The sequence below is a fragment of the Poecilia formosa genome, unplaced genomic scaffold, assembly GCF_000485575.1.
Source record: "Poecilia formosa unplaced genomic scaffold, Poecilia_formosa-5.1.2 Scaffold147, whole genome shotgun sequence".
NCBI lineage: Eukaryota > Metazoa > Chordata > Actinopteri > Cyprinodontiformes > Poeciliidae > Poecilia > Poecilia formosa.
In genome coordinates, this window is record NW_006800086.1 from 429170 (window position 1) to 443987 (window position 14818).

The 14818-nt window shown below is 39.7% G+C and overlaps 2 protein-coding genes across 3 annotated transcripts in view; both read left to right on the plus strand.

Annotated features, from left to right (window-relative positions):
- The window catches only part of cidec (cell death inducing DFFA like effector c), a 31570-nt gene extending 31126 nt beyond the window's left edge, over positions 1-444 (plus strand). The window contains exon 7 of the transcript XR_477060.2: positions 15-444. The gene's annotated coding sequence lies outside the window, so the exon portion shown is untranslated. The remainder of the gene's footprint in view (positions 1-14) is intronic.
- An 800-nt stretch (positions 445-1244) lies between these two features.
- The window catches only part of LOC103145783 (probable G-protein coupled receptor 22), a 30091-nt gene continuing 16517 nt past the window's right edge, over positions 1245-14818 (plus strand). Inside the window, exon 1 of one of the 2 annotated variants that reach the window (XM_007563366.2) lies at positions 1245-1506. The gene's annotated coding sequence lies outside the window, so the exon portion shown is untranslated. Of the gene's footprint in view, positions 1507-2001; positions 2087-14818 lie in introns of those variants that run through there. The other variant, XM_016677097.1, reaches the window with a different exon arrangement.

The following is a 14818-nucleotide window of genomic DNA, read 5'->3' on the forward strand; positions in this document are numbered from 1 at the left end:
GTAATTGGCAACAGGTTCGGCTGTCTCTCCCACGCTTCCCTAATTGTCGCCCGGTCCGTACCGTCCTGTCAGCTGCAGCCTGCAGCTCCGCCTCAGAAAACCGGAGGAAGACGAGGACAGAGGAATACAGGGAACGACCAGCAGCAGGAGGAAGGGGGTTGGGGTGCTGGATAAAACTGGGGATGGAAGCAACACTTTTTCAGGAAGGCAGCAAATGAAGGACAGATTTTCACAAAATTGGGTGTCTGCATCCTGAAGAAGATAAATGTCAGATTCATTAGGGTTTGAGCAAATGTGGCAGCCTTTCATGTCAACTTGGTTTCTTTTTTTTCCCCCAGTCTTGTCTGTATTTTAAAACAATTTTTCCTCTTTTTTATATATATGGGGAAGAATTGGTACTTGAGTGTAAATGTGTGAATTACAATAAATGCTATGTATATTGTCTCCTGGGTTTTATTAATGTAGAAGACATTTCATTTACAATTTAAAACATCAAGTTTTTGAATGAAAAGAAGCTGTAAGAAAAAGATCTTAGTCAAGTCAATTTGCTGTGCTCTGTGTTTTTTGGTTAAAACAAGCTTTTTCTTTGGTAAAGTAACTAGAGGTTTGTAGAGAAGCAATATTTAAGTAAAAAAAAAATAGTGCTGTAAAACTACTCGAAGTATTACATTTGTTTTATAAGGTTCCTCAAGTAAATCTACTCAATTCTTAACTGGTTGTAATACATTCAGCCTTCCTGTTATCTGCTGAAACTCACTTTCTCTCTGAAGGAACTTTAGATGTCCTAAAATGTTCAAATGCAGTTTCCTTTTGAATAGCTTTAAACTTTTAAGCACTGAAAAAAGCAGTTAACTTTGAAGTATGGACAGAATGGCTTAATGTTTTATTAATGCTTTATGAAGGAAGGAACTTTGAGAAGAAAGCTCATGTTAATAATGACCTTTTCTGAAAAGGACTAAAAAAACATACATTTTTATCTCCGTTAATGTGCATCTTTTTGGAGTCTCTGCCTGTAGCTCACCTCAGGGACGTCATTCTCCTGTGGTTATTCCACATCTAAATTATGAGCATTTCTTTTAAAAACCTGGTATACAATTAGTTCAAACACACAGAACAGATTCCAGATAAAAGTTCATATTCTTAAGTCTAAATAAGTTGCAAATGTGGTTTGGACTTTATAACAATATAGATATGGTGTAGCCCTCCTCCTCCTCTTCCTCCACCAGCCAGTCAGTGAAAGTCATGCTGATAGCAGAGTCCCCGGAGGATCCAGCAGGAGCCTGAGCTCTGCCTGCGGACAATGCTGCAGCTCTTCTGTCTCTCATTGGGTCGCTTGGCTGCTGTTTGTTCTGCTGCTGCTGCTGCTGATCCACAGAGGGGAAAAAAAAACGCACACACAAAACACCACAGGACCGAGCCGGGATCCAGCTTCACATCAACTCTCCCAGCCAGGCAGCCTACAGGTTGCAGACATGCATCACTGAGCGCGCGGTCTGGACGCGGGAGGTGAGACGATTTTCATCCCTAACCGGATATTTCATGCTTTGTTTGCGATTTCTTTTTAAAACGAGAACAAGTAGCGTGGTGATAGTTGACATCAATCTTCATAAAAACATTTAAAAATGCGATTTTTGTGTTATGATTCTATAATTGTGGTCAAGCTCTTTCTTCCGTATTGCATTTGGTGAACTTTTACGCAGTCCCGACTTTTGTTTTCAAGTGTCTAAAACGTGAACAAACGGCGCTTTTAACATTTGCGTTCAACTTCTCGTCGTTTACGGGATGCGTGCTCGTTGCTGGAGCGGCGCATCGCTCTGCGTGCCGCTCGGCACAGAGCGTGCTCGCATATTGATTTTTATTTATTTATTTATTTATTTTTTCTGCAGAGGAATCTAGGTTTTTATTGGGAACCTCGGGCTGTGTCTGTGGGAGTGGGGTGCCTGACACGGACTGTGCTTCTCCCACGCTCCTCGGGGAGCCTCCCGCAGATGCGCTCATCACAGTTGCGCACCGGCTGCTTGGATGCGTTTGTGTCTCACCGCGCAAACCAACAGGACTTAAAAACGCCGTTTCAAATCGTCTTCAAGTGAGGTTTATGTGTGGTAGCTACTGTGGTTGAAGGCTTGGCGGATTTTATACCGTGTTAATCAACAAGTAGCTGGTTACGAATAATTGCTTCCAGTGGCGTGCACAGACATTTTGGGGGACAGGTGATCAAGTGGGGGCGTGAGGGGGGGGGAGTGGGGGGAGGAACTGCCAGTTGCGTTACAGCCATATATGCTGTCTTGGGTCACACACAGTAAGAAAAAGAAAAGAAAAAAAATAGGATTTTTCTTTACTGTTTTCTTTACTTCCTATGCATTTAAGTCATTGAAAAAAAAATTCACACCAATTTTCATAATTTTGTACTTAAGAAACCCAAACCTTAGTGCATTTCATTTGTTACACAATCTGATGTACCAACAGAAGTAGAATAATTACAAGGCAAAAAGAGAACCCCTGATTTTGAAACACCTGGATACAATTTTATGTGCAACTTATTGTCTTACTGCAATTACAACCGAGGTTAACTAGAGAACATTAGTGAGTGATTAGCATCATGGAGATCAAGGAGATCTTGAGAGTTTGTGGAGAAGTTTAAAGCAGAGTTTGGTTGTAGATACGTGTTGCATATCTCACAGAAAAAAAAAAATACAAAGAGCAAACTCGTGAACGCAGTCACTAGAAGAACCGTACAGATCACGTTTGAGAGTCTGGTAACAGGAAAGCTTCTTGTTCAGCAGAGAAGCTTTCCTGCTGAAACAGTCAATTGTTTCAGTCTCTAGATGTGCAAAACTGGTGACCCTGGGGCATTTGCCACCAAAAGTAGTTGTTTTAATTGTAGTGATTTATTTATTTGGAAATAAAAACATTTTCTTCTTGTTCATTAATTACAGCTCAAGCCATTCAAAGTGATCATAGGTGAGGATGAAAGCAGAAAGTCCGATTGGTTTATAACAAAGTTGAACAAACACCAAAAGAAGTTCTAGTTGATTCAGAATTGAATTTACAAATCCAATTAAAATCTCTACAAATTTTTGTTTGTAGAATAGTAAGAATATTCTATTTTATTGTCTTTGCACAAAGACACGTTTGTGAATTTGTCCACAAAATGTCATTGCTTGGCTACCGGATTGCACAGGACCCGGCACACAACTCTTCAGTGTTGGATCTAATCACCCAGAATCCCAATAAAATGCATACAATTTGTGATTAAATGTGGAAAAAGTTTAGAGGGCTTCATATAAACATATGGGAACAATCTGTAAACAAAATATGGATTTTAGGTGGAGCTGGGATGTTTCCACAGCTGCTTATTATTCACCCTCAGGCTGAAAATGACACTGACATCAGAGCCAGTTGAACATGACGCCCATAGTGCGGATTTTGACACAAAACAATTTGTGAAAACAGGAAAATAGTGAGGAAAGAAAAAAGAACTAAAGAAATGGATGTACAGAAGACGAAGAGAAACTACATGAGATGCGGCAAGAGGAGCGAGTGAGCAGGGAGGCGTTGCTGGCAACGGTGTGGAGGTGGAGATAAGCAAAGAAAGAAAAAGGGAGAAGCCTTGATGAAAGCGTGTGGTAGGAGCTCTGTTCTGCTGCGGAGAGCTTTGATTGCAACATTAAGGAGGGAAACACTGAAGACAGAAAGCCTGCGAGCGCGCGTATGTGTTTGACTGATTCCAGTCGGCCAGATTGATTAGCTGACCTCTAATCCTCATTCAGTTGACTTGCCTCATTAATTTGTTGCTGGACAACTTTCTGTCCACCTTCTCTCTCTCTTGCCTTTCAGCGGCCGGCTGTTTCGGCTCCATATTTCATGCGTATGATGAATAATTCAGGTGGCATGGGAAGCAACACTTAGAGCTCCCATGCTCTCCCCTCAAACCTGAAGCTAGCATTTGGAAAGTCTACCTGAATAATGGATCTGGCTTCATTCGGTGCAAAGTGGCTGAAAGGTAGACGTGATAAATCTGACCAAATAATCTTCTCTTGTTTATCATCAGTTGAAGATTTGTGCAAATAAAATGTGAAAAAGAGAGAGGTGTTTTCTTAAAAACTTAGTAAAAAAAAAAAAAAAATTTACTTGGATTTTTTTCTCTTATCTATCCTCTCCCTTAAGGTGCTCTTTAGTGTTTTTTTTAAAGCTTTATGCCTCTGAATATTAATTTTTTCCCGCTTCTCACTACCTGTGGCAGAAAATTACATATCTTTTACTCACCTGAACTTCTAAAAAAAGGACCAACTTGATCCAGTATTTTCAAACTTAACCCAGTTTATTAGGCTTGTATGCTGGACAGTTACACCCATCCTTGCTTATGGCCACACTGTACTTAAAGATTATTGTTAATACATATAAAACACGTTGCATAAATAATGCTCCCATCACGACGTAACTCTGTAGGCTGATAACGTAGGTGCTGCATGCTTTTTATAGCTGTAACTGGTGCTGCATTTTCATATTTTATATTCTGCTGTTGCACTTTCAGTTGAAGTTTCTGCCTTGATGAGCAAGAAAAAGCAAAGTCATGGGATCACATTCATAACCCAGAAAGCAGAGCAAATTCAGTGGGTCATTAATGTCAATTGGTAAAAAATAACAAAAAAAAAAGGGGATTTGTCTAAGCAAGCCCAGCCTACTGCATGGAGTCATTCGTTTTAGAACAGTATGTCATGAGACAATTTGTGAACAGATGTTGTTGTGAATGCTAAGGCTAGTTAGCATGACCACCAATGACGGTGGTGTTAAGAGAGGAGAAAGTCTTGAACTTTAAAAACCTTTTGACTCGTTAAATCCTCTCTTATGCCCGGGTTCAGAAAAATGCTGTGCGCAAGGACTGAGATCACGCAGGGATAACAGCGTCACAATAATCAGCATTTATTCAAGACAGATGCAAACTATCACCAGACAAACACATCACAAAACATCAGAAACCTCAGAGCACAAAGAACACATGAATTTACCTGAGAGAGAAAAAGACAAAAGATGGAAACGACAAACAAAAAGCAAAGACGTCTTTGGAGAAGTTGCAAGAGCAAAATCTGATTTGTTACTCTGCATTGGAAAGTTTTATCTGCTTTTCTTTAATTTATTCAAATAAGGCGTATCTTTGCTCATCCAATCCAGGAGCTATCTCTGACCCTTTGTCTCAAGCCAGGAACCCCTGCTGTTTTTACGGCTTTTCACAGATGAGTGTGGAAAGCTAGAACTTCTACTGTATTGTTTTCCCACAGACAAAAGGCAGTTCAAACGATCCTAGCAAACCATGTGCTGTAACTACAGGTAACATAAAGGTCAAAAAGCCAGAATATGTTACTGATTTGAAAACTATAATTAGGCCATTTGAATCAAGGCATGTTAAGTTTTAAAACTAGCTTATTTTAAATTTATTTTCTCAACAGTGGATAAACTGTTTTCCCGTAACGGTAAGTTGTTTCTCAGCACACTGAGCAGAGCGTAAACGAGGATGATTGACAGCACTAAGTCCCAGCCCCTGACTCCAATTGGTCGTTTTTTTATAGGAAGCGGTGAATTTCTTCAGAAGGCAATATAGTAGCTCAAGGAGGTGGAGGAGTTTGATTTTTTTCACACAGATTGCCCGTCTCATGCTATCACAACATGCTGACAGTTTTAACAAATATGTAAAAATCTATTTTATAAAAGTTGCATAATGCATCTTTCAATACTAAGTGTAAGCACCATGGTAATGTGTAGCCATCTTGCAATTCAGGAAGGAGCTGAGTCCCAGAGATTAATGTTTTTGTGTCCAAAGTGCAGATGAACTAATATGGAAATGAGTTTATTTGTTTCGTTGTGCAAACAAACAAATCCGTAAGGTGGTAAATACTTTTTCTCATTATTGTATCTTTTTCCTATAGTCTATTTTGTGTTGGTCTATCGCATGAAATCCAATAAAACACAGGGACATTTTTTGGTAATGTAAAGAAAAGGAAAAAGGCTTAAGGGGCATGAACACTTTTTAAAGTACCATTTTACTGGGAAATTCACAATCACAAATCGTCCAAGGACAGCAGTCCGTCCCTCATGGAGGCGCGTTGACCGGTCTGTGTGAGCAGGACAGAAATAGAGCTGACCGACCTGAGGACCCTGTGGCTGATTTGTTAGACGCACTTCATCTCCTGGTATCAAACATTCACAGCTCTGTGTTACACTCCTGACTTTCATCATCTCTGCTTTCAGCCTCACCACAAAGCCATTTAGTGTGGACTATAAGCAGGAGTCTTTGGAGAGCAACTTACTCAGTGCATGCGCCATGTGTGTGGCGTGGCCAAAGGTGTGTGTGTGTGTGTGTGTGTTTTTCTCTCTCTCAGGCCAATTGAGCTGAGGATGAGCAGTGGCCTGCAAATATCTAACTGACATTTTGTCTCCATCATGGTGGCTGATCTGGAGAGTTCTCCAATAACAGCTCGATTTCTCTGTTGCACAAGCACTTTTTGCTGTATATTCTCGTGTTGCTTTTATTTTTTGTTGCTCATCCATTTTTGTTGTTGCTTCTCAGGTTTGATCCAAGTAATGTGAAGAGAGTATGAAGGTATTTTTCATGAAAAAAGATTTGTGCCTTGTAGCTGAGAAGTTGAAGTCAGAGAGAAAAATCTTAGAGGGGCTTTGCAATTTTACATTTGACATACAGCAATTGCACCTCTTCAAATTCTTAAGTAAAATGTGCACAAATTGTATTTATTCTAAAAAAAAAAAAAAGTTACACTTTTACAGTACCCTCCCCCCCCAAATGGCCCAGAACAAATGATACATACCTATGTTGGGGGGTTAGGGGGGACTAAGTAAATTGTGACTATTTACCATTCACAGACACAAAACTACTGTTAGACTTTCACAGATAAACAGGAAATTAAAGATCTTAAATGTAGTAAAAAATGAAGTGTATTTTTCACTGCACCAAAGTATTAAAATACCTTCATATGAGACTCATTGCTCCATTTGCTTTGTGCCCACGCTGCTGCAGCAGGTGATGGAGGTCAACTTTTGTTTTTTGTTTTTTTTTTTTACACACAAAAAAAATGAACGGACTCCTTGAGGTCAGGTTTGACCAGGCCAAACACGTGAACAAGAGACAGCGTGTTTTGATTTATTCATAATCCACAAGTTGCACCTGGAACCTTCTTTAATTACATCTGCCCATTAAATTAAACCCCGCAAATCATGCCACATTGGACGCTTCCAGCAACAGAAGATGACAGAAACTTCATTCCCTTGACAGCTTCCTTTGATTGATTTGACAGCCTGATAGGATTTTAGGGAGCCTCTTTGAATAACTTTGCATCATAATGAAGTATTTGAACATAAGCACGGCATGTCAACCCTCGGATGAAGAGAAAAGTGGAGGTATTTAATTAATGCCTCCTTGTTTACTTAACATTTCGTACTGCAGGAGTGGACTGTGCTAATGAGGGGAGCTTTATGACACTTAACCTCCTACTAATGTGGAGGATTATTATAATAAACAGTGAAAATGGCTATTTATTGTTAAAGTTGGTTTGTTTTTCTATATGCAACAAATAACAAAAAGAAAACATCAGTTCAGACAGTTAAATACATTTGTGGTTGTATTTTTAATGTGAAAAGGAGAAGAGTGTAGATTTTAGAAGCAGTAGAAATATGTCAAACACATTTGCCGTCTCACTGGACAACAGACTTTGGATGAAGTTTAATGTGGGGTTCCATTAGTGTCAAAAATGTAAACGTAAACATCTATCTATGTAGTGTGCTTATGTAATGGGCTTGTGTGTAAAATAATGGCCCAAGTCATTTTTTGCCAAAAGAAATTTTGACCCCCCACCACCAAAAAAAATATCACCACCTTTTTTTTTTTGCCAAAAGATGGAAAAAAAAAACTGTGCAAAAAATGATTTAGGCCATTATTTTAGGAAAGTGAATCTTTAAGGGGCATATGTTGTATCTGCTGTGTGCTTATGTATTGGTAGGGATTCCATTAGTGCCAAAAATATGTTACTGTTAATGTAAGATGTGTATGTTGCCTGCTTAATTTAGGTCCTTAAATCTTTATATTTTAAAAATCTGCTGTCTAGAGTGTAGTTTCCTCTGACATCATCAGCTAGCATAGCAACATGGGACCCAGTGAATAAAAAAAGCTTAACAAGCTCAGGAGAAAGCCAAGCTCTGTTCTGATCACTGTTCTAGAGCTAATTGTGGGGAGAAGAATAAAATTAAGAACAGACTGAACAACCTTCATAATACAGTAACTCGACAACACAGCGTCTTCAGTCAGAGGCTACTGCTGATCCACTGCAGCACACCCCTCTATAGGAGATCTTTCCTTCTCACAGTTGTTTCCATCTGTAAAGACTCTTTAGAGACATGCATGATGAGAACGCCTTCTCTTTTCTACTTAACGTTAGAGATGCAGTGACATCTGTTGACTGCTTTTGGATGGTTTTTAGCTGGACTAAAAGAAAAGAGACAAGTAAAAAAACCAATAAAAATATTCTGATCAGCGAATGCACCATGCATAGCAGCCGCCGCACTTGCTGGGTTGGAAGTTGTTACCATGGGAAGCGAGCTCAAAGTTAGCTATTTTCAGTACCAGCGAGGTCTTTAAAAACAAAGTCAGAGGAATCACAGGAACCATTAGAGGCTTTGTAAAATGTATTTTAGTTGGCTGGTTATTCAGCTGCTACAGCAGAGCGAGACTTCGGTGGGTGCTGCGCTTTTCACGCTTTCATCATCTTGGACTTTTGCTACTTTGCTTGGTTCATAGTTAAAGCTTAGTTTATTTTATAAATCAAATGAAGCTGTTTTAGAGTTTTGCTTCCTGGCATTTTTGCTGAGTTTATTTTGTGGATTTTAAGCTCCGTCTTAGACCAACATGTGTCTGATAATAACTAATAACTAACTGATAATAGAGTTTTTATTGACTCGTGTCTAAATGAGGTCTGCATATAGCTTTAATGTGTAAATGACTGCTTTTCTTAATGGACCGGTGTTACAAAGGGACAAGTCTAAAACAAATCGTTCCTCAAGAAACAGCACACATTTCATTTGTGCATAAAACAGCGCGTGGTTCACAATGAAAGCTGTTTAAATCACTGTCTCCAATAAACATACAGTCTCGAGCAGCGTGCTCAGCCTCCGTATGCAGGAGGTTTACTTTACTGGTGCAGCTGTACCCCGCAGGGCTCTGTAGGAATTAGTTTTTGTGCTTTATGCGGTAATTGGCATAAAAATTGGCAGATCACACTCTCGTGACTGTCTTTTTTTTGTTTGTGGTTTAACCATTTGTGTTTTAGTTCTGTGATGATAGAACTGTAAATGATTCTTGGGGAAGGGTCTAACTGGATTAAGAAAAAAAAATGATTTGGAAAAGTGGAACTTGGCCTCATTTTGTGTAAACTACAGTATTACAAACAGTTTTAGGATCATTCAGAACAAATTGTTTAAAAATGCCTATGAGGGCTTGGCAGGCAGAAGAAATCCTCCTAAAGATGCTCATTAAATCTTTTTGTTTTGTTTTCATTTGCAACACAGTGGAAAAAAAAAACAAAAAAAAAACACAATTTCTCACGAAACTCACCCTCCAGAAGTTAAGTATTTTTAGTGTTTTATTTATGTGGCCAGACCGAAGCTGTTCCTTAACAAAAGGCACATGGCAGTCCGTATCAAGCTCACCGGACTGGAGTGGCCAAGACTTGAATCCAATTGAACAATCACTGAAAAGATCTGAAAATGTCTGAAATATGTTTCCCGTCCAACCTGACGGAGCTGGAGGTGTAATAGAAAGAAAATCTGGTCAAACTGCATAAAGTTAGGTGACTGGAAGCTGGTGGCTCCATGTTCAAAAAGATTTGAGGCTCTAATTGCTGCCATCAACAAAGTATCAAGCAAAAGCTGATTTACTGGTTTTCTGTTTTTGATAAATTAGCAAAAATCTCAAAAAACATTGTCGGTATTGTCAAAATGTTTATAACGTTGAGGAGAGAAAATAATTTAATAAAACTTGGAATAACGCAATAATAAAAGAAAATGTTAAACTCTAGATAGACTGCACTGTAGATTTGTTGGTTTATAGAAAAGTTAAAGGATGTAAATACTTTGCACGGCGCTTCATGTTTGATCTACCTCAATGTGTTGTCTGTCTCATTCATCACACATTTCAGTCTGAAGTTCTTGCAGCATTCCTGTAAGATACACAGATCATAAAAAACTTCCCATGTTCCAAAAGCAACCTCGGGGAAAGAATACGCTCTCTGATGCAAAAATTGTCTTTATTTTTTAAGGTATTCAAGTCACAATGAACAGAGTCATGAGGACATGATCGGCTCAGTTGTCACTTTACACATCCCGTACTGTTACCATTGTTATTCAATCGTGATCTTTTTGTTCTGTGATTCGCAGCATTTCTATTTCCAACCAAATTCCTCAAAATAACCCCGCTCCTTGATGGATCCTCCATTCATGTATCCCCTCTTTATCTCTTATTACTAGCTCTGTCATTTTGACAACCTGTTACATCAGCATGTCACGCAGGAATAGCGAGATTATCTCCGCTGCCATTCATCTTTTTTAATCTTTGAGCTGCTGCCTCTGGGAGAAGCCGATGTGTCCAAAGCTGTTCAATTATACATGCCAGGCATCCTCTTGTCTCACACTTTCTGGTTCCACACACTGGAGGGGAAAAGCACTGCGCATCAGATGTGTGTAGAAAGTGGTGCTACTCTACATTTGCGATTTTATCTGTAAATCTGAGTCTCTGGTGGTGTGTGTATATTGAACTGAATGAACTATACTGTCACATTACTGTGACATGATGTTCAGAAGTTTATTTGGTGTGGCGTATTTTTTAGATAATGAACATGAGATGTTCAAATGTAGTTCGGATTCCAATAAAAACAGTAAAATGTCCCTGTAATAGAGCCAAGCTGGAACCTCTCAATCAGATACCAACTTCAGCATCAATAAGCAGAACAGAACTTGATCAGGTGGCAGCAGTACGTTTTTTGATTGCTAATGCTGCTCTCTGAAATGATGGCGCCCAGGGTGGAAAGCCACATTAATCATATCTAGACACTCAGCTAGTTAGCAAGAGTGGCCATGCTGTTCTCCGCCAAGACTTTTATCTGCATTTAGAAAATGATCTGTCTGCAGAGAGCTAACCTCAAAGATTCAGTCTAATTGGATTTTTTTTTTTTTTTTTAAAGATGGAGAACATTCAAAGCTCTTTCCTCTCCAGGGTGAGGCTTTTCAGCAACCGTCACACGGGCTGATGTTTGTGCCACATGAGCAGCCCTTTAATTAGACGGTGGTGCTTTTAAAAATAGTAACTGAACTGTACTTTTGCCTAAAGAGCAGCGGGTTGAGATCACACTAGACTAGAGCTACAAATCTCCTAGAAATAAACTTTAAAAAATAAAACCTGGAAGAGCCAATCCAACGATCTCTGGAGGAAAACCAACGTATCACAACGTCACCTTTCTAAAGTGATTTTACTTTTGGCAAAAAAAAAATAAATAAAAAAAATGACTGAGGCCATTATTGTAGGAAGGTGAAAATGAGTAGGTTTCCGTGTAATCCTTCGGTGATCAGATTGCTCTGCTGCTGTGATTTTAAGATAGGGAATATCTTTCCACCTTTGCTCCTTAATGTACCCTGAGTGCGTAGCCCGGTAATCATGCAGCGTTTCACTCAGGCAATCATGAGCGGAGCCTCTAGAGACCGAAGCAGCCTTCTGGGGGCCGCTGGCAACCAGGAAACCGTGAGCTGTTGTAGAGGAAGACTGATGTAAGACTTTAGAGTGGAAAAAACTGCCACCTCTGCTCTCTGGGACAGCTTGTTTACCAGCACTTCTTCGCTTCCTGCCTTCATTCGGCATCTTTTACTCTCCGCCCTTGTCTAAAATTTCCTCTCCAGCAGGTGTTTCGGGTAGCCTACTTTCAGGTGCCCCTTTTCCAAATGAGAATCCTCTGCTTCACCGATGGTGAGCATTTCCATTTCTGTCCTGTGTTCATCTGAAGCCTGTGGTGGCAATCAGCCTGCTCCCCATCACGCCGGCTGGGAGCACGAGGCGGCGAGGCCAGCTGCGGGGCTGACTTCTGCACACCGTCATTTCTGAGCGTGCCCGTCTCATCTCACCCCTGAATGTTTTTTCGTCTGTTCCTTCATCAGTTTTCCTCTCTCTTTGACTTGCCACGGCTTATTTCTCACCATTAAAACCAAAACTTAGTCTGCACTGCTCTTTTAAAACGTATTCCAACCCTTTGTAACTCTTGTGTTAGCGCTAGCTTAAATGCTGTTTAGTGGTATTTTAGGTTAGAATTGGGCATTTATTGTGTCAGTCATTATTTATCGTGATAAATTTCTTATCATGATAAGAAATGGGATTTATTNACAACTCTTCAGTGTTGGATCTAATCACCCAGAATCCCAATAAAATGCATACAATTTGTGATTAAATGTGGAAAAAGTTTAGAGGGCTTCATATAAACATATGGGAACAATCTGTAAACAAAATATGGATTTTAGGTGGAGCTGGGATGTTTCCACAGCTGCTTATTATTCACCCTCAGGCAGAAAATGACACTGACATCAGAGCCAGTTGAACATGGTGCCCATAGTGCGGATTTTGACACAAAACAATTTGTGAAAACAGGAAAATAGTGAGGAAAGAAAAAAGAACTAAAGAAATGGATGTACAGAAGACGAAGAGAAACTACATGAGATGCGGCAAGAGGAGCGAGTGAGCAGGGAGGCGTTGCTGGCAACGGTGTGGAGGTGGAGATAAGCAAAGAAAGAAAAAGGGAGAAGCCTTGATGAAAGCGTGTGGTAGGAGCTCTGTTCTGCTGCGGAGAGCTTTGATTGCAACATTAAGGAGGAAAACACTGAAGACAGAAAGCCTGCGAGCGCGCGTATGTGTTTGACTGATTCCAGTCGGCCAGATTGATTAGCTGACCTCTAATCCTCATTCAGTTGACTTGCCTCATTAATTTGTTGCTGGACAACTTTCTGTCCACCTTCTCTCTCTCTTGCCTTTCAGCGGCCGGCTGTTTCGGCTCCATATTTCATGCGTGTGATGAATAATTCAGGTGGCATGGGAAGCAACACTTAGAGCTCCCATGCTCTCCCCTCAAACCTGAAGCTAGCATTTGGAAAGTCTACCTGAATAATGGATCTGGCTTCATTCGGTGCAAAGTGGCTGAAAGGTAGACGTGATAAATCTGACCAAATAATCTTCTCTTGTTTATCATCAGTTGAAGATTTGTGCAAATAAAATGTGAAAAAGAGAGAGGTGTTTTCTTAAAAACTTAGTAAAAAAAAAAAAAAAATTTACTTGGATTTTTTTCTCTTATCTATCCTCTCCCTTAAGGTGCTCTTTAGTGTTTTTTTTAAAGCTTTATGCCTCTGAATATTAATTTTTTCCCGCTTCTCACTACCTGTGGCAGAAAATTACATATTTTTTACTCACCTGAACTTCTAAAAAAAGGACCAACTTGATCCAGTATTTTCAAACTTAACCCAGTTTATTAGGCTTGTATGCTGGACAGTTACACCCATCCTTGCTTATGGCCACACTGTACTTAAAGATTATTGTTAATACATATAAAACACGTTGCATAAATAATGCTCCCATCACGACGTAACTCTGTAGGCTGATAACGTAGGTGCTGCATGCTTTTTATAGCTGTAACTGGTGCTGCATTTTCATATTTTATATTCTGCTGTTGCACTTTCAGTTGAAGTTTCTGCCTTGATGAGCAAGAAAAAGCAAAGTCATGGGATCACATTCATAACCCAGAAAGCAGAGCAAATTCAGTGGGTCATTAATGTCAATTGGTAAAAAATAACAAAAAAAAAAGGGGATTTGTCTAAGCAAGCCCAGCCTACTGCATGGAGTCATTCGTTTTAGAACAGTATGTCATGAGACAATTTGTGAACAGATGTTGTTGTGAATGCTAAGGCTAGTTAGCATGACCACCAATGACGGTGGTGTTAAGAGAGGAGAAAGTCTTGAACTTTAAAAACCTTTTGACTCGTTAAATCCTCTCTTATGCCCGGGTTCAGAAAAATGCTGTGCGCAAGGACTGAGATCACGCAGGGATAACAGCGTCACAATAATCAGCATTTATTCAAGACAGATGCAAACTATCACCAGACAAACACATCACAAAACATCAGAAACCTCAGAGCACAAAGAACACATGAATTTACCTGAGAGAGAAAAAGACAAAAGATGGAAACGACAAACAAAAAGCAAAGACGTCTTTGGAGAAGTTGCAAGAGCAAAATCTGATTTGTTACTCTGCATTGGAAAGTTTTATCTGCTTTTCTTTAATTTATTCAAATAAGGCGTATCTTTGCTCATCCAATCCAGGAGCTATCTCTGACCCTTTGTCTCAAGCCAGGAACCCCTGCTGTTTTTACGGCTTTTCACAGATGAGTGTGGAAAGCTAGAACTTCTACTGTATTGTTTTCCCACAGACAAAAGGCAGTTCAAACGATCCTAGCAAACCATGTGCTGTAACTACAGGTAACATAAAGGTCAAAAAGCCAGAATATGTTACTGATTTGAAAACTATAATTAGGCCATTTGAATCAAGGCATGTTAAGTTTTAAAACTAGCTTATTTTAAATTTATTTTCTCAACAGTGGATAAACTGTTTTCCCGTAACGGTAAGTTGTTTCTCAGCACACTGAGCAGAGCGTAAACGAGGATGATTGACAGCACTAAGTCCCAGCCCCTGACTCCAATTGGTCGTTTTTTTATAGGAAGCGGTGAATTTCT